Here is a 27,160-nt window from a genome sequence, read left to right as displayed (position 1 = left end):
AGACGGCCCTGGTGTAGTGGTTAGCACTCTCGCCTCTCACGCCGAGGACCTGGGATCGAATCCCATCCCCTAGATAGTCACTTTTGACCTAAAATGGTTATAGTGGCGACTTCCTTCGGAAGGGAAGCCGTTGGTTCCGATATAAACTAGCCCAGGGCTAAAAATCTCGTTAAAAAAAGATAGAAAAAAAAAACATTTCGATTCCTTTTAGAAATTTAATTAAAAAATCAATAATTTTGCAAAACACTATTATTCTTGTAATGATGGTAATTAAGATATGGAAGATTGGATTATCAAACTTTTTTTTAATTTTTAACTGCCTCAATCAACAGTTCTTATGTTTTCGAGGGGATGAACCAAAACTTTTGCACGCGAGGGTAAGTATCATTTCATAAACAGCTATTGCAGTGAAAATCGAAAGAATAACTTAAAAATAATAAGGAAAAAAATCTTATTCCTGTATGTTATGTTATTTTTGGCCTAATGATTCATTCGGCCTAACGTACTTCGCCCTAATGATTTGACACTTTTAAGACCCATGCGCATTGGCTTTAAGGACGTTACACGCATACCTGGAACCACGATATTATCGAACTTGAATGAATCTTAAAGTTTCCAATTTTCTATCGGTGAAAATATGAAAAAAAAACTAATTTCAATATTTTATATGGAAAACTCCTAGGCGAAAGACCCATCAGATAGATTATGGGAATACATTTCGTGACTCTATGCCTTTGAATTACTTAAAAAAACCATACACTCAAGTACAAAAGATTAAAAATAAACGAACATTTTATTATTTTTTCGTTAAAGCTCATGGAGCATAACGCATTAAGGAGCCGAAAAAAATTCGAAATAATTTACGATGATACCAGTTTAACTTTGATATCAACGTGTTATTCCAAGTTTTGCGAGATTTGATTGTTTATTTTTTCCAACTTTATGTTAAAACAATGATGCCCTGAACGAATATGAATTTCGGTCACTGTATTACCAACTTGGTTGAGATGGTAGTGTGCGAGCATGACAGACACAGAACATGCCCATTTACGCGCGCGGGGGAGTCTAAAACGTGACGCGAAGTAATGCAATGTGTAGAGGATCGTCCAACCGCCAGCCGCCCGCTTGCCAGTAACGACGCCAGCGGCGACGGAAGAACGAAACGATTGGAAAAGCAGTCGAGTGTCACTGTGGCGCTGCTGGTCGCAGTCGGTTGCGATCCGTGTTCCGTTCCGGTCGTGTTTTCTGGTTTCCTCCTCTCGAACTCTCTTGGTGGTTGACTTCCGCTGGTCTGGTGTGGGAAGAACGGCAGCAGAGTGTCGTTTTCCAGTGCAGGTCTGGTCCGCTGTCGGTTCGAATAATAATCACAGTATGATTTCCTTTGGGGACGCGGACGGATGGCTTTCTTGCTGGGTGTCCACTTTTTCCCCAGTCAGGAGAAGTTTATTAGCATAATGTGATTTTCTCGTGGAAGTTGGTTCCCAGACTTAGCAAAAATCACGTTTTTCGAGGAAAGGTGAAACGAACAGAAAAGTGTGTTACAAGAGTGAACTGCAAGAAAAAGTCAGCAAACTGCGGAATCGTGAAACGAAATCGAACAGAACAGAAGTAACGAAAGTTCGGCATATCGGCATATTGGCTCCACGCTATAAAACAGTGAGTGTTCCGTTGTGGATTTTATTTTCCTTTGTTCGGGGAAAAAGACGAAAAAAGACCCCAAATGTGGAACGTCGGGTTGTGGGGCAGTAGAAGCAGCTGTGTCTGGAGTAGGTTTGCCGAGTAGGAAACACGCAACCAGTGCGATGCGACGTGACGACGACAACAATCAGGCAAACAGGGAACCGAACAAAGAGACAGACGCACAAGAGACCACAGAGAGGGAAGAACTAACGAAATTCAGTGTCAAACCACCATCCCACCATCGCGCATCGCTCTGCTGCTCTGGGGCACAAAGGAGATCGAAGCGAAAGTTTTGTGGGTCGCATTATGCGATACCGACACTGCTTGCTGCACTGAGGTGGCCCATTTTTGTATGAAGGGAATCAAACTGTAAAATGAGTAAGTTACACCTCCAAATATGTTCACTTAGATCACTATAAGCTTCTGGAATTGTTTGAGCTTTATGTGGGAAGATAATTGACCAAATATAATGAAAAACTGTTCCGACTACACTGAAATAAACGTTGTTCCAAGGTAAAATCTGTTTCTGTTAAGTTTACCAAAATCTGGTAAGAATCACCGAGTAAAGTAGTAAATGTCAACAAGTCCATAATAGCCACCACTACATAGCATTGTTTTTTAATCCATGGCGCATGGCGTACAACACAGTATGGTTTAAAGTACAATGCTGATGTAATTTGCAGATTTTTATTTGAATGCGTAGATATGATGATGAAGTTTTGGTAGAGTTAATAGATTTCTGTGATCGGTTGAAAATCTTTGGTGCATTAGTTTAGTTTACCATGTATTCAGTTTCCACAACATAATAATTTCAGAGTACATTCATGTACGTAACCAGGATTTCTAGAGGTGGAGGGCATGTGAACTTCAGACATTTAATGTGATTATAAAATGAAAACAAGTGCACAAGACTGGAGAATCTGATAACAGTTCGCGTTGAAAATCAATCAAATTACTTGCTTGCTGGTGGTGACCAAGGGGATAAATTTTCATCGTGGAGCGCTGTTTGGTTCTCAAGTTGTGTGCTCTTGAAAATTTAAAGTGTGGCTTCGTTCTATAATCATCTTAACGTGAAAAGATCATTATACACAACTTCTGTTCTTTTGGCATTAAACTTTGAACTATAACTTTTCCATCTACAGATATATTGAATGCCTTGTTAAATTTCAGATTAAAGAAATTTGCATTCTTGAAGTTTTTTCAGAATCTTCTCAAGGCATTTTATCAAATTGAATGATGCATTTGAAGTTGGCCAACATTAAGTGTTCGGAGTATGAGTCACAACGGTATTGCCAAGCAGTAGGCTTTGCATCAAGATTTTTTATCTTTTTCGGTTGATTTTCACCAATGTTTTAAATCACAAACTCTCTTGTCGAATCCAACAGTGAGAGAATAACTTCAATCCATTGATCCGTGCTCGAGCCATTTTCGTGACATGCAAACACCATTTCACACTGATCTTTAAACTTGCTCGTAAATAATCGCAAATTTTAAGGTGTAATGTCGTTAACAACTGCATTCTACTATTTTGTTTTGTACAGCGTCACCATGATTTTAAATTATATTTTATTCTTAAATATCACCCTTACTTGATCCATAACTTTGGGGTAACTGGCGTTTTGGAATTTTTTCTGGGACTCTGTCAAAAAACGGCAGGAATTCAATCAAAATTTTTCCCTGAGAAATTTCTCTGGAATGATGTTTACTATTTTCAGGGGTTTGTGCTAACAAATATTGTTCTTACAAACGATTAAAAGAGAATTTAAATTTACCTTTTCAGTCGACTTGTTTCGAGCAATCGATCTGAAATTCATACAAGCATTTTATCAAAAACTTTCCCAAGAGTTATCCCTGAGCAAACAAAAATATTTATTTCCTACGAAAATTCTGCATGGCATATCTTCTAGGACTCTTTTAAAAACAACTCCAATATTCTACAAACTTCTCTCAAATCAGAAATTCATAATAGGATTTATATAGGATTTCTCCGTGAATTTCTTCAGAAATTCATCTAAAATAGTAACAATAAATTTCGCAGGAGCTCTTTTTGGAATCCCTTTAAGTATAATTTGGAGGATTTTTTTCAGAATTTTGTCTATAAATATTCCGACAATTATTTCAACGATTCCTCCAGCAATTTTTCTAACAATTTCAGCAGAATTTTTGCAATAATCGTTGTAAATAATTCTGATGAAATTGTCCTCAACGAATTCCAGAAGACAGAATAAGTGAAATTTTTGATGAAATGTCCAAAATATTTTTTTTTTTCTATATTTCTCGGCTTTTTTTTTCTATTAGAAACTTGTGGAATCCAAAAAAGCGATATATTGAAAGATTTCTTTTGAATTCTGTAGAAGATATTTTATTCGTATTGCAAATTCGGTGGAATTATTTTTGAAGGAATTATAAGAAATTCAAATTCATTCGAATTTTTCGTAAAGAAACTACAGAATTAATTCCTGGACTAATCAATACGATACGTTGTAGATACCTACCTACCTGTGTGAAACTAAACTATTTCACTTGAGGTACTTCTGATTAATTTCTTGAAAATTTTTCTGGTGAACTTTTTGAGAAGTCCTCGAAAGAACTCGTAGGAATAATACCGGGTACTCCCGTTGGTTTGACCACATTTAATCTGAATGGAATGGAACGTTGCGGAACGGAACGCAAAATCAAAACACAATAGTGAAAGAGGTTACCAGACTCTTCTAGGGTGACTAGATGTTCAAATTAAAAATTAACCCCGATGGTTTGTATGAGGTATCGTTCAAATTAGCGGGAGTGCACGGTACTCGATAAAATTTTCATAAAATCTTAATGATGAAATCTAAAAAATTACGTGTAGAAATTTCTGCACGATTCACCATAGGATCTTTTTATTTAATACCTGGAGCGATTCCTTGATTATTTCGGGAAGGGTTGCTCAAAATGTATACAGGGGGATATTCCTAAATAATTTCGGAGATGTGCTGCAAACTTCTTTGAAGAAACTCAAAAATAGAATAATAAAAAAAAACTTTTAAAGAGAAGTTACTTTGAACAATCCCTTGAGCAATTTCTTCAATTCCACTAAATTTTTATTACCTCACGTATAACAATGGGCGTAGCTAGCATATTCATCAGAAGAGGAGGGAGAGGCGGTGCAGAGAGAGAGAGAGTAACGCAAACGACTTTAAAGCAATTTCCTTCAAAATTACAGTGTTCGTCCTATTGGTGCAATTTTGCTTAGCTTTTGTATGGAAAGTCAAACTATGGATAATATAAGAAGGAGTCAGCTGATGGTTTTGGAAGGATTGGAAAAAAGTAGGGAAATTTGAGCGGAAGAGAAAAAGGCCTGAACAACCCTAAGAAATCTCTAAGGGAGTGTAAGAAGAAATCAAGATAGTATGCTTTGATAAATACTCAAATTAAAAAATTAACTTTGATAAATACTCAAAAAAATTGATTCTTACTTGAATTACAGAAAAAAAAATCATAAATGAGACTTTAAGAAAAACCTCAATAGAAATTGTCCCCTAGAGAAATTTCTGCAGGAACCACTTTGAGATTTCTTAGATTAAATGTCTTGTATAATTCCTGGGAAGATTCAAAAATTTGAAATAATATTTAAGGTGCATACCGAAAGAAATTCCTATCCTCTTTCTAAAAAGCATTTCTAAAAAAAAACTCTTGAAAAAATTATACTTTTTTTTTTAAGTCTTTGATAGTTCCTGGAAGGAACCCTGAAGGAACTCAAAAAGAAATATTTGGAAAAACAAATGGTCCTTATTGAAATCCCGATTCAATCCCCAAAAGATTATATTAATTATACAATGGGATTCCGTTTTTGGCAACATAGTCGAAATTTTCAGTTGCCAAAAATGGAACCGTGCCAAAATCGGAACCCTTATTTTAAATTTTATTTCTCAACTATTGGTTTTGAAAATATCATAAGAATGTTATTACATCATCCTTATGGAACCATATGGCATCTTGACTTCAGAACGGATCACTTCGAAGCAGTTTTCCGTAATATTGTACTATGCAATGAATCTATACCACCGTCAGCGTTGCCAATCTTCCAGATTTTGTAAGAATTTGTAAGGTTTTGTAATGAAATTGTAAGGTTTTCCATACACGACATAGGAGATCCAGACTTTTCCAGACAAAATTTTCAAAATCTTTCAGATTTTTGAAAAAACGGCTTGGCATCTAGGGATGTTAACTGAAAAAAGTATTAGAACCATTCAAAGTAAAAAAAAACGAAATCCTGTATAAAGTTTTAAATAAAATTTTCAACAGTAGCATCTCATTTTCATGAAAAACAATTTGATTGATAGCAAGTTTATTCTTCTTCTTCTTTCTGGCGTTACGTCCCAACTGGGACAAAGCCTGCTTCTCAGATTAGTATTCTCATGAGCACTTCCACAGTTATTAACTGAGAGCTTCCTTTGCCGATTGACTAGTGAATAGCGGTCTAAAGCGCTGTCCCAATTTTTGTGCCAAACGCTTAAATTTAGGCCAAAAATACATGTTTACTCAATTTTTTAATGTTTTTCATTTGTTTAAGTCCAAAAAATCATTTTTCATGGTTTATTTGGATTTTGTCACACCCCTTGGCTTAAACTCAAATTGTGGGTGTATTTTGTTTTCCGTGTCTCTTCCGAAATGTCTGATAGGAACAACCCCAGTGTTAAAACTAAAACCCCAGTGGTGTTTTTGTCAAATAGGCGAGCGTCAAACATGATCAAAAGTGTCAAGGTTCGCTTATGGACCCAATTTTTAAATTAAAGTTCAAATGTGATATAGCCGTTATTTGAGCGGGAAAAATTGCTAAAGTAGTAGCAGTAAAATGCGCTTTCGTGTTGTTAAATAAAAAATTTCATTAAACATTTTAGGACTCTACTGACACTATTTTTCTTTTCCATGAATATCGATATTTTTTGAAACTTTTCACAGACATTGGCACCACCGAGCACATAGAAAAAAAAATCGGACTAGTTCTCAGCAGACTAGAGCACAAGACAGTGACAACAAATGCTGACCGCAATTTAGGTTGTGTTTACATCGTAATCGGTTAAAAAACTGAAAAAAGTATTAGAACCATTCAAAGTAAAAGAAAAAAAAAACGAAATCCTGTATAGAGTTTTAAATTAAATTTTTAAAAGTAACTTCACATTTTCACGAAAAACAATTTGATTGATAGCAAGTTTATGTATGACTGACATATTCACGAACAGGATTTCAGTGATTAAAAACATAACTTGATAAAAATACATAACACTTGATGAAGACAGACTTGGTAAATAAAGGGAAAATTTATTTGCAAAATATTGAAAGCTTTGGCCCAAAGGCCCATCAAAAATAGCCTTTATAGGAACGCAAATGTTTTTGTTTAAAATGTTTAAAGCTTTAATGCCAAAAATTTTTTCACACAGCATAGTTTGAACGAACAATTTTAAAAGTAAATATTTTTGGCACAATTTTTTAACGATCCTATATAAATTTCCATTTTGGAAGTGTTTATCTAAAGAATCGCCTTATTTTAAAAGAAAGGAAATTTAGTAATTGAAATAATCATGTTTCGAGCATATTTCGGAATGAGATCCAGTGTTGTTAAGCATCACATCATCAACGAATTAGCAAAGGTTTATTAAGTATTTGATGAATTTTGAGAGGAATCCCACAGTTTTTAGAAAAAATCGTCAAAATATCTTCGAAGATTTTTTGGAAGAATTGTTAGAAAAAATCTGTAAAATACATAAAAGAAACGCAAGGAATTCTAAATATTTCCTGGAAATGGTTCAGAAAAAATTGGTTCAGAGAGAATTACTTGATGGAATTGCTGAAATTTGATTGAGAAAAACATTTGGAGGAATATCTAAAGAATTCTCGTTAGCAAATTTAGGAAATTTTATGGAGAGAGAATTTTACATCGAGACAAAGAATATAATTCTAATCAATACAATATTTTAAGTAACTCCGTTGCCAGGAAATTTATGAACACACTTTTTTGAGAATTCTTTTGAATCACTAAAATCTAGTCTATAACCCCTAATAATGGGCATTTTGAAATACGGAGAGAAAATTGAGAATGAAAACCTAGCGGTTTTCCCATTGGAAATTGACAAATCGAGGAAAATAAAAACATACAGCTCTTTTGTTAGCCAAATGAAAGTGCTGTGTATTCTTATTTTCTTCAATGTGCCGATTTAAAGGAATAAATCTGCTGTCTCAGTTTTGACATATGCTCGATTTTTACTTGAGCCGTAAAGAAATGTCGAGATATGGAAAGTGAAAATGTATGCATAATAAAGGGACCGCGGTCGCGACGAATTCATATGGAGAAAAATCGAGATGTTGAGAGTTAACTGCAATAATAATTTTCAGTAGATTACTTGCAAGACCAGTTACAGATTGTTGATGGAATCTATAAGTGACGTTTTTTCTATAAATGGTTTTTAGTCGAAGACATTTGTTATGACGCATTTTTTATATATTAGTATATTGAGAAAAGACTTCCAGTATGTTTCATTCTCTTCTCTATTGATAGGAGAATCTTCAAGCAGTGAACAAAATAATTTCAAAAACTACAGCGCACCCTATGGTCAAATATGAAGTTTTCACCATTTATTCTATCGATTTTCCCCATACAAATTTCATTTCGTTAAGCCCCCTGTAGAATTGATGGAATCCGCTAAAACTCTCGCAGTAGCTTCTGCTGGTTTCAAACGAACCAATTGGAGGGCATAACTTAAGATTGTTGTGTGCTTTGATCACAATGGCCCACCCTATTGCTACACGTTTTCCGATTTCTTTCTTATCCCTTTGCCATCGCAGTTCCTGTCGGGTGGCGGTTGGTCGGTCGGTCGCTGGCAGCGAAAGTCAGCCGGCCGCCACTTGATGCGTCTGGTGGTCTGATGGAATGGCGCGTTCGTGCGGGTCGTGTCGCCATCGGGTCGGGGAGATCAACTCCGACTCAAGCGAGAGAGAGAATGTGTGTGCGAAATGCACCGGTGGAGAAAGGTAATTAATAGCATATCGGTTTCTTCTCTGGAGCAAATCGAGTGGGAGTTTCTTTTCACACTTTTCACTATATTGCAACCTAGGCGAGGATGTAAGACATATGGGTGGGCTGAGTGTAAATTACGTAAGCGTCAGGAAGAATAGGGTCTGTTTAAGCGTTGCGATCCACAAATCATTTTTAAACTGCACTCTTAAAAATAATGAAAGTTACTACGGACGTAATTCACATTATGACTGAATGATACATGATGTAAGTGACGAAATGATGTAAAAATGTGTTCTGAAAGATGTATTGAATGAAAAATGTGATTTTACAAGATGAAGGACATGAAAACGATGCCACTATGATTGACATTTCCCGAATCAGACACCATCGTATTTGAAATATGACACAAATTCACGTCATTTGGCTCGCTTCTTTTATGTGCATCCAAAAGACGTAAAATCAAATGATTTTTTCGGAGTGTGTGTTTTCAATCGAACAAATTAAAAAGGTGTTGAATTCAGGGTAAAATTCAGTTCAATTTGTATATTTTTTGCTTCTATGAGAATGAAATCAGCCGAGCAACATAAGAACAATATACCATGTGACTCCATAAATATGTTTGCGCTCATTGAATAATATGGAGAACGCATGGTTGCTTACAGTTGCTTATATATAGGGAATATCCACTTGCAAGAAAACATGTATGCAGACAAACAGATAAGGTAAAAAGGTGTAATACGCCCCCCCTTAAGGAAAAACTGCTCTATCGCAGTAGCAAATACATCACTCCTAAAGTTTTTTATGTCAAGGTGTTGCTTATTTAGTTGGTCATGCTCTGCATGCAACTTTCTCTTTCCAGCTTGCTTCTAAAAAGTGCACAAGATGTTTTTTTGTAAACTGTCCCAATGTTTACATTTCAAAACAACCCGGGCAATATGCCCCTCCCTTAGAAAAAAGGTCCACAGCGTTGTAGAAACGTTTCCAAGGAGAATTCCACCACTTGCTAAGCTTAAAGGGGTCCATTAGCAGTCGTCTTCCGGTAAAAGTTTTTGTAATAAGTGCAATAGTAAAGAAAGGGCTTCATATAAGGCTAGGCTTGCTTATCGGACGCATAATTTTATACCAAAAACCTGATTTTCGATATTTTTAGAATTTCTGTTGATTGTTTATATTTCTCAAAGAACATATATGGGCAACATAATTTTTTCGCGAATAGTTAAGAAATGTAATCATATTTACGTGTATAAGAAGCCTCAATCCCGTGAAAATTAAGAAGGGCGTATTGCCCCGTTGAGGCGTATTACACCGAGTTACCCTACCTTTAACTTCTTAGAAAAGTTGCATTGTATTTAATCTATTGAAACATTTTCGAAAGCGAGAAATTAAAACGCGTTTTTTGAGGGTTTTTAATAGGTTTTTAACTAAAAGATTAGCGGATAAGACGTACCGTAATTCGGGGTGTAGTTGATCAGTGGGGAGAAGTTGATCATTTCCGTACCCACTGTTAGAAGAGTTATGCTCTGATTTCAGTTATCACAATTTCCGTGATGTGGCATTACCTGATAGCTACTCTTGATATTCCTCAAATCGGTTAGACATTTGAAATAATTATACCATGAAAAAACAGATTCTTTTAGAAAATATTTTATGAACTGTTGAAGGGTTCTTCTCCAAACAATCGACTATTGCCAAGAATATATGAAGACACTATTTAAATGAACTGTTCTATAAATTCCATATATTATCTGTGATTTCAGTTTTGAATTTGCATTGAGGATAAAAATTCATTTTCAGAGAAAAGAATAATGTTTTTGTGACCGGGTTGCTGATTCCGAAGAAAATTGCATACTTTTAGGCGTTTAATGTGGTGTATTTTGAAATTTACAACATTAAATTCTAAAATTGACCGATTTATCTACAAGCTGTAAGATTTTTGAGACTTGATTCAGATTCAGTGACCCTAAATTTAGTGAATAGCATATTTCTTTACTTTTGGAAACCTTTCGCAGTAATTGATCAACTTCACCCCGGAATCAAAAACTCCACTTTTCGATATGAAAAAACTGTTCTTGTGTTTATGATGATATTTCTTCAAAATTTCTTTGACATATTTCGATAAAAATCCACCCTGTACAGGTCTTAAAAATATTTTGATGATAATACATGCATCCTACTAGGAATTATAGAACAAAATCTCTCAAAAGTAATCAACTTCACCCCATAGTACGGTAATCGTGAAAAAAATGGTGCATGAATATTCAAAAAATCATAACTAAGCTCAAACATAACCAAACTTAAATCACTGATCACCTCATGATAACAATATATAATACTGTTTTTTATTGATTCTGTACTGAAATTGCCAATCAATCACACTCTGTGCCTTAAGATGAACAATGTTAAGAAATCGTGATTTTTTTTGTGTAAGTAATTAGGGTAGGTATGTGTTCCCTTAGTTGTGGGTGTTCCTATAGTTGCGGTAATGCCGTTTTCACTGATTTCATTACATTAGCCACAGAACCGACACTTCCAATCGACGTATTGGCTTATTGATACACGGAATAGTTGAAAAGAGCGTTCAAATTGCTTTAAAACTGATGAAATCCCTCAAAAATTGCTAAAACTTTTCTTACTTGTACCAATAGTTGCGGTAAAGTGTTCCTATAGTGGAGGATCCCATAAGAAAACAACGGATACCGCAACTATAGGAACACAAATTAAAAATATACCGCAACTAAAGGAACAGTGTTCCAACAGTGGAGGTATTATTTTTCACTGACATGCCGTGGATTACTGGGATGAAATCATTTTTCTCATTAAGTCAATGGTCGTTACTTCCCGTTACAACATTAACATATACATTAATTGCGCTTCTTGAATTTAGGCGGTTAAATGAAGTTCAATCGTGCTTAGTACCTCAACTATTGGTGCATCTACCCTATTGAAGTGTTTCAGCGGGACGTTTTTTTTTTTTCTTACCCTGAACTTTATGAACCAAACTGATTTCAGTGATTTCACTTATTCAATGTAAATCGAAAGTGAGTGATTCTTTTTTTGGCTCCATCCCCCATGAGTCAGAGACACTTTGCCACAACTTGTCTCTGCCGCAGACTTATTTGGGTAGGGCCGCAATGAAGCGAAAGAGACACATCTGTCAGTTTTCATTTTCCCGATGCCGACGACTTTCCTTCCAACGGCATTATTTTGAGCCCAACCATTCCCAACAGTTTATGCCGGTAAAGCGTATTTTTCGTCATTTTATTTGTCTTTTGAGGTAAGAAACCTCTTCGCCAAAAGAGCGCTGAAAGCTGGGCATCAACGGTCGGTATATTGCAAAAAATGCAAAGAAAGAGGATGGATTGAAATACTGCAGTGGGCTTTGTTTCTCTTGAAACTTTGAAAAGAACCGTTTAGGTATTTAAAAAACTGCAGGTTTTTTAAAACAATGGTTTTTAATTGCATAGAATACTTTGATTGTATCAGTGATTCAATTTATAGTTACGATTCCAGAGATAATACGAAACAATTTTTCCGGTTTTCTATACAAAATTATCGATTTTAAAGGATTAGAACTGAATTATTCATGGATCGATTTAAAAGAAATATTCGCAATTCCTCAGACATAACTTGATTTTCAATATATATTTATGAGTGATCTTCAGCAAAGTTGAAAATTTAGAAGAATTTAAAAGAGTCAAGAGTGCTTAAGTCAGTTTTTGGGTAGAGTTTTCATATTTTCAGCTAAATCGTTTGAAGCTTTTGGTCACTTGTGCACTCGTGAGTGCAAGAATGACTCAACACATACATTAAAATACTTGTTATGTCTGAAATGCCGTACAAATTTCATTCAATCATTTTGTATGAAAAATTTTCGAGTCTAGTACACGACACTGAAGACGGCCTTACAGTTGAGGTCGAAATACGCGTATCTGTCAAAAGATACAAATTCTAGTGGAATTAAATGGTATAGAACTAAATCCGGTTTTTCATCTACTTATGAAAAATTGATATAGTTTCAAATGAATCGTCGCTTTCACAAAACGTTGAAATTTTTTTCTTGTTCATAGCACTTCAAACGATCATTAGCGGTCGAATTCGACTGGAAGCAATTCTTCGAACAAGTCGTTAATTTGCTCAGTTGCTGCTTGTAACACAACTCGCCGGAGAAAATCAGCTGTTTTCGCGAACTCGTGCAAATTGAGACCGGTTCCATATATGTGCACTGAATGGCACATGTTGTCCAATGAGGACCGAAGCATTCTGATCATCTTCATCACCATTCTAACTGGTGGCGGTGCGATGTAATGTGTGAGGAAACACATGACCACCGTTGTACGTTTCTACATTCGAGCGAACGTCAGCCAGAAACGTGGAGTCAGCTGAACTGCATCATCTTTGCTAGGGAAAAAATAGGCATCTGAAGCTGGTCGTTTATCGATTCAGTTGCTTGTTGCCTAGGGTGAGCCTCACTTTTTAAAATATGACCTACAGTGAAATTTTCATAACATAAAAAAAATTCTGTTAGCATCATTCCAAATAAACAAAATTAATATTATTGAAAGTTTGCAGATCGCAAAGTTCGTTGAAAACCTAGTTATAGTTATTAGTAAGTTGTTATTAGTTAATTAGTTAAAAGAAATTTTCCCACATTGTTTCTTCATTTTATGAATAAATGCATTTTGTATAATCATAATTCTATGAATATTAAACCGATTCCTAATCATTTTATATGCTTTTCAAAACAATTTGATAGTTTAGAAACAGTGCAAATCAAACAAGACTCGTTATGACTTAGTTATTTAACATAAACTACACAAGCTAACAGCATTTTTGAACACGAAGAGCTGATCATCATTTTTTATTTGAAATCGTGCGCTGAATGATTATCCCATAAGGGGTCAACCATACATTACGTAAAATGATTTTCAAGGTTTTTCAACTTCAAACTTTGCATACAATCAGCTCACGTTCAAATTTTAGGTAGGGCAAATGTACCATTAGTGGTGTACTTAAGGGAGAACTACTAAAATATGATGATAAAATCATGAAATATATGATTTTGACGTATCATTCGATAGATTTCTAATCCTTATATCATTCAAATGTGTAAAAAACATGACTCATTTGAAATTTCCCTGCAAAAATCCGGGCACCAATAATGGGAACACTGTTCCTTTAGTGGAGGTATGTTTTAAGAATAGTTCCTTTAGTGACTCAAACCATGCATTTCTTATGGGACCCCACAAAGAAGCAAACATTTTAAGCAAAATAATTGTTTCAAATAGTTTTACTGTTAAATTTCATGAATATTATTGGATTACTTGCATCATTTTCGCATCGTACATCATAGAATAATGTCACATAACCATTTATTAGTGCTAAACATGCCAAAAAACACTACCTCCACTATTGGAGCTACCTCCACTAAGGGAGCGTTTGCCCTAGTTTCTATTATTCCCCACAAAACAATTTTGACATAATGATAAGCCGTTTAATTCAGTTTCTTACGACGTTTTTGTACCAGTGTGAAATCGACTCAAGTGGTGTTTTGTTTTGATTCGTGGTTAAGTCATTTTGTCTCACCATACAACAAAGCAGTGAAAGTAGCGGTTAGGTTGTGAAATTTAAGAATCCTACTCACGTCGTTTTGAAACTCCGGAAAATTAACGTTCTAAAAGTGAAAAATTAAGTTGGTTTAGAGCGGAACATGTAGAATTTCATCTGTGAAACACGTAGGATCGATGAAGTAAGTTTGATTACTTTTCTGTCTTGAGACTGTTTGAAAAAGTTTTCGAGAAGTGGTCTTTTTTGGCAGGTAATCTTCAAGTCTTGTCTTCTGACAGAATCAGCTATGGAAGTGTGAAAGTTTGTGACAGCCATTTAACTGTATCATAGCCTACCTTATTGAAACAAATTGACTTGTTACTACGCATGGAATCTACTTGGATGGAGTAGATTCTCGGGAAGCATGTTTATGATCCTGAAAATAAGCCTACTGTATCGGATGTTTTCGTAATTGCATTAAATGTTTTTTGCAATTTCTCATCGTAATAGGCTGTTTTTCATCACGCCAATCTGTCATGAAACGGCCTACTTTCCTGCACTGAAGTATGCAGTGCGGGAATAGTCGTTACCTAACTGAAAGCAGTGCTGTAATGATTCATTACGCAACGCTTTCTTATTACGCAACTGTTTTGAGTTGCGTAATGAATCATAACACAACAATTTCTCAGAAATTATAAAATAATGGTGAATGCATTCCGATATAATTTCTGATACCCTCAAGTGGTCTTCTACGAAATTGCAAAAAATGTTGTACGTAACTCGTTGCAGAACTCGATTTTTACAGCACTCGTCGTAATTATCCTACTCGGTAAGCCTCGTAGGATAAAATTACAACTCGTGCTGTAAAAATCATCATTCTGCACCTTGTTCCGTAAACTACTAGTATGCAACTCGTTGCAAACTCGTTTTTTTCAGCACTCGTCGTATTTAAGTACGATTCGTGGTGAAACAATCATCATTTTGCAACTTGCTGCATAATAGTAGTTTACGGAACAAGTTGCAGAATGATGATTTTCAGCACGTATCGTAGGATAAATTTACGACTTGTGCTGTAAAAATCGAGTTCTGCGACGAGCTACGTACAAAATTTTTCGCAATTTCGTAGAAGACCACTTGAGGGTATCAGAAATTATATCGAAATGCATTCACCATTATTTTACAATTTCTGGAAAATTGTTGTGTAATAATTCATTACGCAACTCAAAACAGTTGCGTATTGAGAAAACGTTGCGTAATGAAATATTACAGTTGCGTTATGACTATTCCCGCACTGCAAACTTCAGTGCAGAAAACTAGGCCGTTGCATGACAGATTTGCGTGATGAAAAACAGCCTACCAAGATGAGAAATTGCAAAAATAACTATTATAGTGCTATCTAACAGCATATGTTGTAATTAAAAAAATAATTCAAATGTTTTTTATTATCATAAATAACATTTATTTTTTGGCTATTTTTGCCCCAATTCCCCTAAAAACGATTTGTTTCGTAATTAATTAAACAGATATCTCCAAATTAAATTTATTATGTACTAAATTGTTTATTCAGTAGGCGATACAGTATTTGAATCATAAAACATAGGAGATTATGGGGATCTTTTACTTATAAATTTAAAAAAAAAGCAAATAAAAAAACTCAAAAAAGAATCTATTAAGAAATTATCTGCAGTTGCAGTGCAGTTCTGATTGAAACAAATCACTCAGGATTAAGCTAGTTACACACATTACTGTAGAAATTTCAAGAAATTATTCACAATATTTTGCATAGAGCATAATTAATGATCATACGTTTTCTACAAATTTCACTACAACTTATTTCTGCAAGCTATATTCGTGATTATTTTACTATTTTAAAATTTATTTCATTTAAGAAACATGTTGAAAAAATTAAAACCAAAAATTCCTCTTTAAAAAATTTTCATTGTACATTTGGCCCCATAATCCCCAAAATTTCCATCTTTTTATAACTTTCTCTATTAAACATTGTTGAATGGACCATAAGAGATGGAGTTCATGGGAAATAATCTCCACAATAAAATAATTTTACACAAAACAACATAAAAATCAAAAATTTCCAAGGAATCGGGGCAAAACGGGCACCATAGCTTATAGCAGAGCGTACCCACGTTTGTGAAACCATCACCAATCGATTCCTGAAAAAAAAGAAATCCTTTCCAACAAGTTATAAAACTTATTTTTAGTCTTTCAATTGGTAAAGTTATCAATTTTTTCCACCTTTGGGTTCGGATTTCCCCAATCTGCGTTCTCTTGAAATCAAAAGACAGACTTTGAAGTAAGGATTTAGTGATGATCTCTGAGAAAATAGTGACCGTATTTCAATGTAAAAAAAACAACCTTTGAATCAACCTCAGAGTTCTATCAAAATTCCGAAAAGAATTCTTTCAGAATCCTGATCTAGATATGTGAGAATTGTCCAGAATGCTGTTCAAGATTCATAACAATCCTCCTCAGAATTCTGTTAGATACTCATCTAGGATTTTTCGAGAATTCAGGATGTTGTAAGAATTATGTTCCAGTTTCGATGACAATATTGACTAGGATTCTGCGGAATCATGGTAAATATTCTAAAAAAAAATGTTGACCAAGCATTAAATAGAAATATCTTGTCTACGCCTATGTAATAACTCTTTGTACGACTTTATGAAAGATATTGTTCAAATTTATTTTTACAGAGGCAAATGCCCCGTCAGGGCAAAGTCTCTTAAAAGCGTGACAGGGGGTCTAGAAACCTCGAAACGATGGACGCCATTCTTCAATCTTCTCAATTAGATGCGGTTTCTGAAGATTGAAAGTTCAGCGTCAGAGTATCCAACAGTCAAATGATTTTCATAAACTTGGTTAGAGAAAAAAATGAAAAAAAAACGTCAGTGTTATGAAATCATGTAAGAACTTTCATGAAATTATGTTCAAACAAGGTTCAATTTTTTTTTAGTAAAATGAAGAAAAACTTGAAAAAGCTACTTTTAACGAATACTAGTTATAATTTTAGACAAATTTAATGTTCTAAAACGTTTTTGATCGATTTAAAATAACGGTGCTGAAATATTTGAAATTGATTTTTTAACTTGATAACTCACCTTCCAGTCTCTCAGCGATCTCTTAATCATGATATTTTTGGATTAAGCTTTGAGGTTTCTCTTTTTATGTGGTTTCAACTCAGAAGGACACACAAACTGTTGATTTTGAGAACACCCTACTGGTAACTTCTTTATACCCTCACCTTTTATCGGTCGTGCCGTTTTTCTGCCCGATGCATGACACTGACTAACTGACTGGCAGACGGACGACCGTCTGAATTAAAGCCATTTATTCCGTCATCGTCGACATCCTCAATATATATAGACAGCTTCCATTTTTCCATCTGACATCCAGAAGCGTTACAAAGCTGTAAAACTTAATAACGCTTGGAGCTCTCGACATAGGAAATTACGTGGAAACAATTCCGAACAACACTCCATAAATCGTCTCCACGGCTGTGTCTGCTCTAGCGCTTGGCCCTGGCCATCATCGTCGATTCAATTTTTACTACCGACTGCAGCAATGGCATTATCATCATTTCACTAATGTTGTTGTTTTTAAGACCTTTTGTCTTTCCGCTTTCTCTACTGGGGGGAGGGAATCGGGCGCAGTATCTACACAGTTCGATCCCGCTATTGCCCCCTTCTATGTAAATCGGGCGGGCACTTTATTCAAATCACAATGGAGGTGTGTATGGATGTTGTTGCTGGATTTGCAATTGCTTTGTCTATTTTTTTAGTGTGGTTCGTTTTCTCTAAGTAGATTTTATCGCACTTAAGCGTGGCTCATCCTCTATAGGCTGGTCCCCATTTTTATGTTTGCGTCTCAGTATCGTTGTTTCAAACATCACATTTAATTCTGGGTGTTCTGTTTTCTCTATCATCCATATTTTCATCATTTTGTTCTCTATCATCCAAAAGTTTCATCATCGTCAATGGCGATCATATTTTTGATTTTTTATAATTGTTCTTCAATTCTGTCCCCCAGTAACTTTTGGTAACGTAGTTTTGATTGAGAATGCCTTCAAAAACCTGAATAACTTGATTTTCTTTTGGGCTAGTGGGTCCTAAGTTCAAATTGTGCGCTCTTTCCGGCCTAGCAAGTTTTTGAGATTTTAAGTAATTAGTTAGTAATAATTTGTTTTCCTTCAGTTGGCTACAAAGCTGACTAGAATTGATTGAAACCAAATCAACCGTGAAAGCGTTTCTGGATTGGTTTTGAGTAGAAGGTATTGAATTGAGATTTTGCTTATTTTAGTTTATTCATAACAATAGTCTGCATATTTATTGAAAACCAAATTAACTCAAATCTCATGCAATTTCATCCAAATGCTCCCAAAGCAACCAATGTACGCTTTTGGAGTTCCAACCCATAAACAGCTCCAACTGTAGCGTCTGTTTATTCCTGGGGCCAGCGTTAACCCAAACAAAGTGTTTCATCTTAAAATTTTCACACAGTATGGCATCAATGGATAGGACCATAAAGAATCCAACGTCCGTGAGAATACACTCCAATGTACACAACAAGTGAGCCAACCATCGCCACAGAGCCCGAGCAGAAAAACATGACAAATGAATACCATAACATAGTAGACTGGCCCTTAAACAAAAACGTTGTAAAACTCAACGGGGCATAGATATGAGCCTTAGGGTAAGAAAAACGCTCTCTCAAAATTTCAGCTCAATTGGTTGCTTCACCAGCTGGCGCATTCGATTTGAAATGTGTATGGGATATTCATCTCAAATATATTGAAAATTGATCCTATGTCACTGTTTCGTTCCGTATACTAATTGTTCGCGTTCAAATAAGCCCAGAATGACAAATACACTAGTTGATACCCTAATGAACATAACTGCAGAAGGTTGTATCTGGATTTAATCTCATTTTCATTACTCTTTCAGTTGTTGAAAGTTAGGCTTAGATCAGCACTCCCGTTCAGTCACTTATATGCATGCGACATGTGCCTCAGCTCGCCCAGCGTCATAGGTGGCTATGATGCGCTTAGTGGCTACCTTCAAGCTATGTTGAATAAATACAAGCAGTGTTGCATGATATACTTCAGATAGTTAAAACACCAACTTTATTAATTTTGATCATGGTACAATCTTCTACAATATTCTTCTCTATTACATCAAGTAGTATTTTTGACATTCTGGGTTCAATTGAACGCGATCATCAATTTTCCTGAACCAAACAGTACATGATGTGCTGTTGCTCATATGTTTGAGCTGAAAATCCCATATTAACTTCAATTCAAATGCGCCAGCTCATGGAACGACCAAATGAGCTGCATTTTTCAGAAAGGCTTCGTCTCACCCCAAGAAATAATCCTGGGGGGTGCCCCGTGGAATCATAAAACTTTATTTTTCTCCCATACTGAGCTGGGCCAGTCTAATAACATAGTATTAAAACTAAATACCAGCATACCATAGAATGCACTTCATAAGGTGGGAGCATGAGGCAAAAATCAACGTTATAGATTTCTATGAATAACAGTTGCAAAATATCAAACTAAAGTATTTTAATACTGAGTGCATACCAAAAAGCTGTAAAACTTGGGCATTGAATAACAAGTGAATAGCAGACCATGTTGTTGAAGTAGTATTTAATAAATAATAAACAAACCAAGCTATGCAATTTCCCAAAGAATCTCCACTTTTGATCACATTTTATTGCAAAAAAAAAATCAAAAAGAAATCCTTATGAGCAATTTATTCTGTTATGATATCATAACATGGTCTTCCTCAGGTCTCCATAGTTATCCTTGTGTTAGCTAGTCAAAAATTAGTCACGATAGCTCACTCTGGTATGCAATTGTTTTGGGCTTGCTATTTTCTTCTGATCGGCGGGGAGTAACATGTGTGTGGGACGCTTCTCCACCATATTGAGTGCGGATCTGGCTCGTCAAAACTAAAACCATACACCCTTCCCTTAGAACCGACAAAAAAAAAAAACAGACTGAGAAGCGGAAAATCGGGTACCAAAAATATCACGTCTTTGTACTGGAGGCTCTTCCTCTCGAAGACGGACGGACGAAGATGTTCTCTTCTGTTATTCCGTCTTTGAATAATGATGAAGGGCAGCAACGCAACGCAACGGGAGGGAATGGTGGAGTAGTCTCTCCTTCCACCAACAAAGTTCATGTTTCGGTTCGATTCATTGTGGAACAGACTAAAGCTATGTTGCGATCGAAATGTCTTAGCATTGAAAGTAAGCGTTTCTATGTACACCCGATATGAAGAAGGATCCATTTTTGGGCAATTATGTGAAACATTTAGATTCATACATACAAAAAAGACAAATTAACTATATGTAGGGAAGTTATGGCCATAGTGGTTCCCTATTTGGCCATATGTGAAATTTTGATAACTTTCACATTTCAAATCTTTTTAAATGTTTTAACATCAAGATATATCTTAAATCTAACTACTACAACACACAATAATTTTCAAAATTTGAAGACATTCCAGTAATCACGTATGGCGAAATAGGGAACCACTATGTCCATAACTGGTACAACTACCCTATTTCCACATTTTCAATAAAGTAGTCTCACGAATTTCGGCCATATACAGAAAGTGTATGAAAAATTCAGCACACTCTTGCTGGGTGTACCAAGCCAGATTCAGAATATCGCCGACTTCTGAGAAGATGTGCGCAGCGCACTATGGGCAGCTAACATATATTCTGATGACCAAACATATTTTTGATATCTTATGTCAAAGCAATGATGAGTTTTGTTACTAATGATGCATATATACCACTTGTGCGATAAACTTAGCCCACATAAATATACATTTATGAAAATCATTTTTTTGTAATTTTGACCACCTCGATCGCCCATAGTGGTGCGTACCGACGACATAGTCGAACCCACAGATGCGAAAAGGGAAATTGGGGATTGATTGGTTTTGATCGGATGGCGGTGAAGTTGAATGAAATGGGTGGCCTTTTGGGAGCAAAACCCGAAAACCTCTCGTCGACGACAACGACGACTACGAGGAAGGCACCGAGCTTGAAAGAAATGAAGGCCTGACAACAATTTGCTAGCTAGTTGGGAAACCGGAGACGGAGGCGGAGATTGGGTGAAATGAGGAAATATGTGTTTTGGCGTTTTTTGATTTAGGTTCGATTTAAAGAAGAGGAGACAGTGTCTCTTCATTTTTTGAACTACTTGGAATGTGAAGGGTACGAATGTGTTTGGCATGTTTTTTTTTTTTTTTTGAAGTGGTTCGGGATGTGACTTGATTTTTATGATTGTATTCAATTGCCTGTTTGAATCTTTCTTTGTACAGTTTTGTGATATGTTCGTCAGCTTTTTTCGTACGTTGTTGATATATCAAATCCATGGACGGTTAAGGTAATCAAAAATCATATCACATGTATGACATTTTTGCATATCATTATCAGCGAGATGTTCATTACAAAGCTCGCCCTTCTTCTTCTTTTTGGCATTAACGTCCTCACTGGAACAGAGCCTACTTCTCAGATTAGTGTTCTTATGAGCACTTCTACAGTTATTATCTGAGAACTTTCTTTGCCGAAGTTGCCATTTTCGCATTCGTTATCGTGTGACAGGTACGTTGATACTCTCAACGAAGTCAAGGAAATTTCCATTACGAAAACCGGATCGACCGGGAATCGACCCAGACACCTTCAGCATGGCTTTGCTTTGTAGCCGCGGTCTCTAACTACTCGGCTAAGGAAGGACCCTTAAAGCTCGCACTTAAATCGTTTGATTGGAGAAAATAACTAGGATTTCTAAAACAAAATATGTCTTAACAAAACGCCATAAAACTAACGCATAATTTCGTTGTGACGGATAATTACAACTGGAAATAAAAGTAATTTTATCACGTCTTATGCCTGTTATTTGAACTATAACAAAAATAGAAGCAATACATAACTCGCCAATTTAAATTCACAAGACTGAGATTTTCGATAAGATGTTAATGTTTACGAGGAAAAGGATTCTTGCAGAGATTTTGTTCCTAAAATTCCTTCAGTAGCTCCTTTAGAAATTTTATTGGGGACTCTCTCAATATATTTTCCAAGGAATATTCCAGGATTCGTCGCAGGGGTTATTTAGTAATTCCTAGCTCGATCTTACTTACCAACTAGAGATGGTCGGGTTTCACATTTTTCAAACCCGAACCCGACCCGTACCCGTCTTATTTTATTCCTTCAAACCCGGACCCGACCCGAACCCTAGACAAAATTTGAAAAGCAAACCCGGATGTACTTTATATATCGGGATTTTTTTGATGATTTGTGCAAACATATTTGAAATTTTCCTGAAGGACTTTTAACAATCAGAAACTCTTACAGAAATTCAATGTTAAACTCCTGAAAAACTTTCTAGGGCAGTTGGTTATAGCATTTCAAGTTGACTTATTCTGAAATTTCTTGATAAATTTCTGAGAAACTCACGCAATTTAGCCAGATATGCTTAAGACATTTGTGGAACATTTGATGAAATAGTTTCTTTCAAAATATACAAAGTTGGTGTTCCACCAGATCATGCTTTGAATACTCTATCAGAAACTCCTGGCTGGAATTTGTAGATTCTGAATACTCCAGAAAGATTTTACTTAAAAACATTCACTAAGCAATTTTCACAAAAGTTCATCAATGCTGGCGATGATTTCAATGAGAAATTTTTTCAAGGGTAGTGCCGAAGATTCCTGTGAAAATTTCTCAAGGAATACATAACTGAAGTGTTTGTTCTACTAATAATTTATCCAAATATTTATTCGGAAATTTTGGCAAAAATAACTTCATTTAAAAATTGAAGAGATAAGGTTCCAATGTTTAACAATCTAAACCAGTGGTTCTCATCTTTTTTGCAGCTGCGACCCCCTTTGAAGTTCTACAAACATCCCGCGGACCTTCAAAATATATGGTCACGAAATGAAAGTTTATGAAAGCCTTCCAAAGATCTCATTATGAATCTACAGGTACACCCACGTCTGTAATTCATTAAAAATAGCATTGAAACTAAGCAATTCGCATAAGTTCATAAATGGTACATTTTTAGACGTTGATGTATGAAAGTTGCCCCCTTCGCTTCCGTTAATTAAGTCAGCGATTTGGAACTAACCCCTGACTCTCACACAAAAATTTTCACTAGATTTGAAAGATCTTTTCGGGTATTCTCAAGCTTTCCATCATAATCTTTGGAATTTTCGCCATGAAATGTGTCATGCATGCAAGCTGCTTGGAATAATTTCATAAACTTGAAATAAGCTTTTGAGAAACTAACTGAAGGCCGTTGCAGGAGTTTGTTAAAATTTCGCTAGGAATTCTTAAAAAAAAAAAACTCGTCAGTTCAAGAATCTTTGCAGAAATACTACGGCAGATATAAGTCAAAAATCTCACTAAAATTATGCCAATTCAATCGAGAAAAATTGTATGATTACAGTCAACTTTCGTTTGTTGCACTACGATTATTTGCACTTCGTTTCAATTGGGCTTCCGTAAGGTGCGCTTTAGCCCACCGAAAACGACGGAAAACGTTACTTTCTGGCATAAACCGCAGTTTGTCAATGTTGGTTACCCTGAATTTTTTTTGTAATTGATTGTTTGACAGCTCAGAACTCAGCTCGATTAGTAAAAGTCTTATTAATATTTAGTATTAGTATTTAGAAACAGAGAAAAATTACAAATTCCTTCAATAATTCGCTAAGAAACATTTAAGAAATTTTCCGGGGGTCTTACCAGGAAGCAGGAAAAACCTGCCAATGATTAAGCCAATATTATGTCATAAATTTCCTATGGATACCTCTATGAACGAGAGGTTGTCACACTTGAAAAAAAAACATGTGGAATCAGTGAGGTAAAATTGGGATTGTAATCTCTAATGGACAGAAAAACAGTGGATATGAGTAACTGACACTGAAGGAGACTGCAAGTGGTAGTCGAAATACGCGTATCTGTCATAGATAAGCAATTAGGGCGGAATTAAAAGGTACAAGGTACTCCAACCTACTTTTTTGTCTATCTATTGTGATACTGCTTAGAGGATTCGAATACATTAAAAAGAGAAAACATTTCTAGTATTGATCAGTCATTGTGTACATAATAATTGAACAAGCCATTTTTCAATATTTGAATTATAAACTTTATTTACTTATTTATCAATAATTAAAAATGACACATTTATAATGGCTTCGCGGACCCCCTGAAAAGTCGTCACGGCCCCCTAGGGGTCCGCGGACCACCGGTTGAGAAACCCTGCTCTAAACCCCGGGTCAGACCTATTATTTTCGATCGACTCGTGCTTCTTAAGGTGAAGATGAATCGAAGCCAAACTTTAAATTTTCAAGAGTATAAATCTGGAGAACCAAACATCCGTTGAAGCTGAAAACTTAATCGATTGGTCACTAGCTGGCGGTGACCAATCGACTAAGTTTTCACCTTAAACGGGTGGTCGGTTCTCCAGATTCGTGCTCTTGAAAATTTGAAATTTGGCTTCGATTCATCTTCACCTTAAGGAATAAGTTTAATGATATGCGGTTTTCTTTATGATTGATGGGATATATTAGACTTGCTGCCTTTGCAAAATTAAAATTATTGAAAAAAATAAGAACGGATCTCGAAACCTGGACATCTGGATGGAGTGTTGATACATGCAAGAAGCATGTTCTTACTGCAATGCTGAGGTTATTTCATGAAGTTTAAGTAGTGGCATGCCTAGTTTTACCTGTTATCTATGCTTGTCTCTTGATTCACCGGAAGTGACCTCAGAATCCGGTCGTTGTCAGTAAAAAACTTCAAATTAAGATTTCTTTCGAATTGGACCAGAGTTGCAGAATGGCCCCAGGAATCGAGCCCTGTACGCAGATTTGGTGGACATTTTTTTTTTTCTCATAATAACGGTCTGTCGGGGCACCGTATGTCTGTTCATCTGGCCGAAGTATCAATGCATGCAAAAAGCATGTTCTTACAGCAACGTTGAGTTTATTTCATGAAGTTCGATCAGTTGAATGCCCAGTTTTGAGCTTCATCCATGTTTGTCTCCTGGTTCGTCGGAAGTGACCAGCCTTGGCTTTATGGTAAAATTGATAATATTGAGAGATGATGTCTTGCATTGGGTTTTTAAGATGATATCATGACATACAATTAGCGTCAAATATTTGACATGACATACAATTTGAGTCAAATTTGCATTTGTTTCTTGGCCTTGGCTCCGACCTGGAAAGCACTTCCGGAACCAGGTTCCGGCTTTCCTCCCATGTAAGAGAATAAGCCATATGTGTATTCTTGCATTGGTCCGTTACTTGTAGTTTTAAAATGCCTAAGACCCACCATTGGTTTAGTTGCTAAAGATGTAAAATATGTGACTAGGGAACTAATTTCCGGTTGAAAAACATGTCCAGACCTGAACTTTCGGTTTGAAAACCGCACTCGCAGGAAGTCTAACAAATCCCATTGATTATAGATTAAAACTATTTGTTTCAGAATAAATACGATTGAAAATTAAAGATTTGTCCCGGGGCTTTAAGGGTTAAGCATGAAAAATATTTTGATCGCTCAAATTTAAATAACCATTTCATATGGAAAAAGTAGCCATTGTGCCAATGCCGTTCAATGCTTGAAGTTTGTTGTTGTGTTCATAATTTTCTAGTTCATTTTTGCATTTCTTTTTCTCTTAGTATCTGCATACAGATGACTCGTTCTGGTATTATTTATCAGCAAATAATAATTCACATTTTTTCATCTACTATAGGGGGTCCAGCCATTTGGCCGAATGCCGTTCGGCCTAACGCAATTTGGACGAATTACAAACAAAAAATAATAGAATTGCTATAACGCTCTCTGCCTCTATTTTGAAATATGGGATTGCGTTATCCTCATATTTTGTACACACAAATTTCGAACAAAATTTGTTGAGTTCCATGAGCGTAAAGAAGTATATATTAAAAAGAAAAACACGATGAAAAATGGTGTTATTTTGGTAATCCGTATGGGACGATTATACTTTTATGAGTAACATATTTTGTTGCAAGCTCGTTTTCTGCATCTTTTTCTTGACATTACGTCCCCCTTGGGGAAAAGCCTGTTTCTCTCCATAGTCTTCTATGAGCACTTCCACAACTGAGAACTTTTTTGTCAATTTTACCATTTTTGCATCCGGTCCAGGAATTCGAAAACGCAAAGATCTTGAACTGTCCAGGAATCTACAGCGTGGTTTTGCTGTTCAGTTGCGGACTCTACCACTGGGTTATCGTAGGTCCCTTTGTTCATAAAACAGTTCAAATCTTGCACACATCGAACTCCCATGATCTTACGGAAAGCCTTTGTTGCGCCGCACTGTACCTCCGCAACTGTGACGATCCAAATAGACGCCATTAAACATAAAAAAAGTTTTAACTATTTTCGATCCAAACGCCTGCACACAAACAAAGGCCATTCTGCTGCTTGCCAGACTGTTGTGTTTCGGACTTTCGCTCTCTTTCAGCCTTAGTCTCGAAGGTAAATATGTAAGTAAGTGCAACGAATGCGGGGGTGGCCGTTTGGCGACGGTTTGACCCAATTTCCGAAACTGACTGTATTTATGTATCGCTTTATTCAACACCGAGCATTCTCTTCAGTCTTCGTCGTCATTCGCGCGCGCCGCCGTTCCGCTCAAGCTCCAATCTGTTTGCTGGATGACGTGACGACAAAGACGAAGGGATTCGCCGTTTTCATTGTGAGTCGGCCCTTGCTGGCTCTCTGGGCTGGCTGGCGGTATAAGTTAACCACCCATGACGCGCCTCTTTTTCACGTGTTTAGCGCTTGTTTGACCTACCCACCATCATCAGAGGGAGCTAGCGCTTTTGTCGGCAGAAAAGGGCGCGAGTTGAGCGCCGTCCTGCCGTTGCATCAAATGACATTTGCCAGAAT

At 36.1% G+C, this 27,160-nt stretch overlaps 1 protein-coding gene and 1 long non-coding RNA gene across 2 annotated transcripts in view; one reads left to right on the top strand and one right to left on the bottom strand.

The window, feature by feature from the left end:
• The window catches only part of LOC5571316 (chaoptin), a 276,580-nt gene that overhangs the window by 164,656 nt on the left and 84,764 nt on the right, over window positions 1–27,160 (bottom strand).
• LOC110675470 overlaps window positions 1,170–27,160 on the top strand; it is a 69,781-nt gene continuing 43,790 nt past the window's right edge. Inside the window, exon 1 of the long non-coding RNA XR_002499516.1 lies at window positions 1,170–2,058. This is a non-coding gene — a long non-coding RNA (uncharacterized LOC110675470). The remainder of the gene's footprint in view (window positions 2,059–27,160) is intronic.

Source organism: Aedes aegypti, chromosome 1 (assembly GCF_002204515.2).
Source record: "Aedes aegypti strain LVP_AGWG chromosome 1, AaegL5.0 Primary Assembly, whole genome shotgun sequence".
Classification (NCBI taxonomy): Eukaryota; Metazoa; Arthropoda; class Insecta; order Diptera; family Culicidae; genus Aedes; species Aedes aegypti.
Note: the sequence above shows the minus strand (reverse complement) of the source record. Positions and strands in the feature narration are given on the sequence as shown.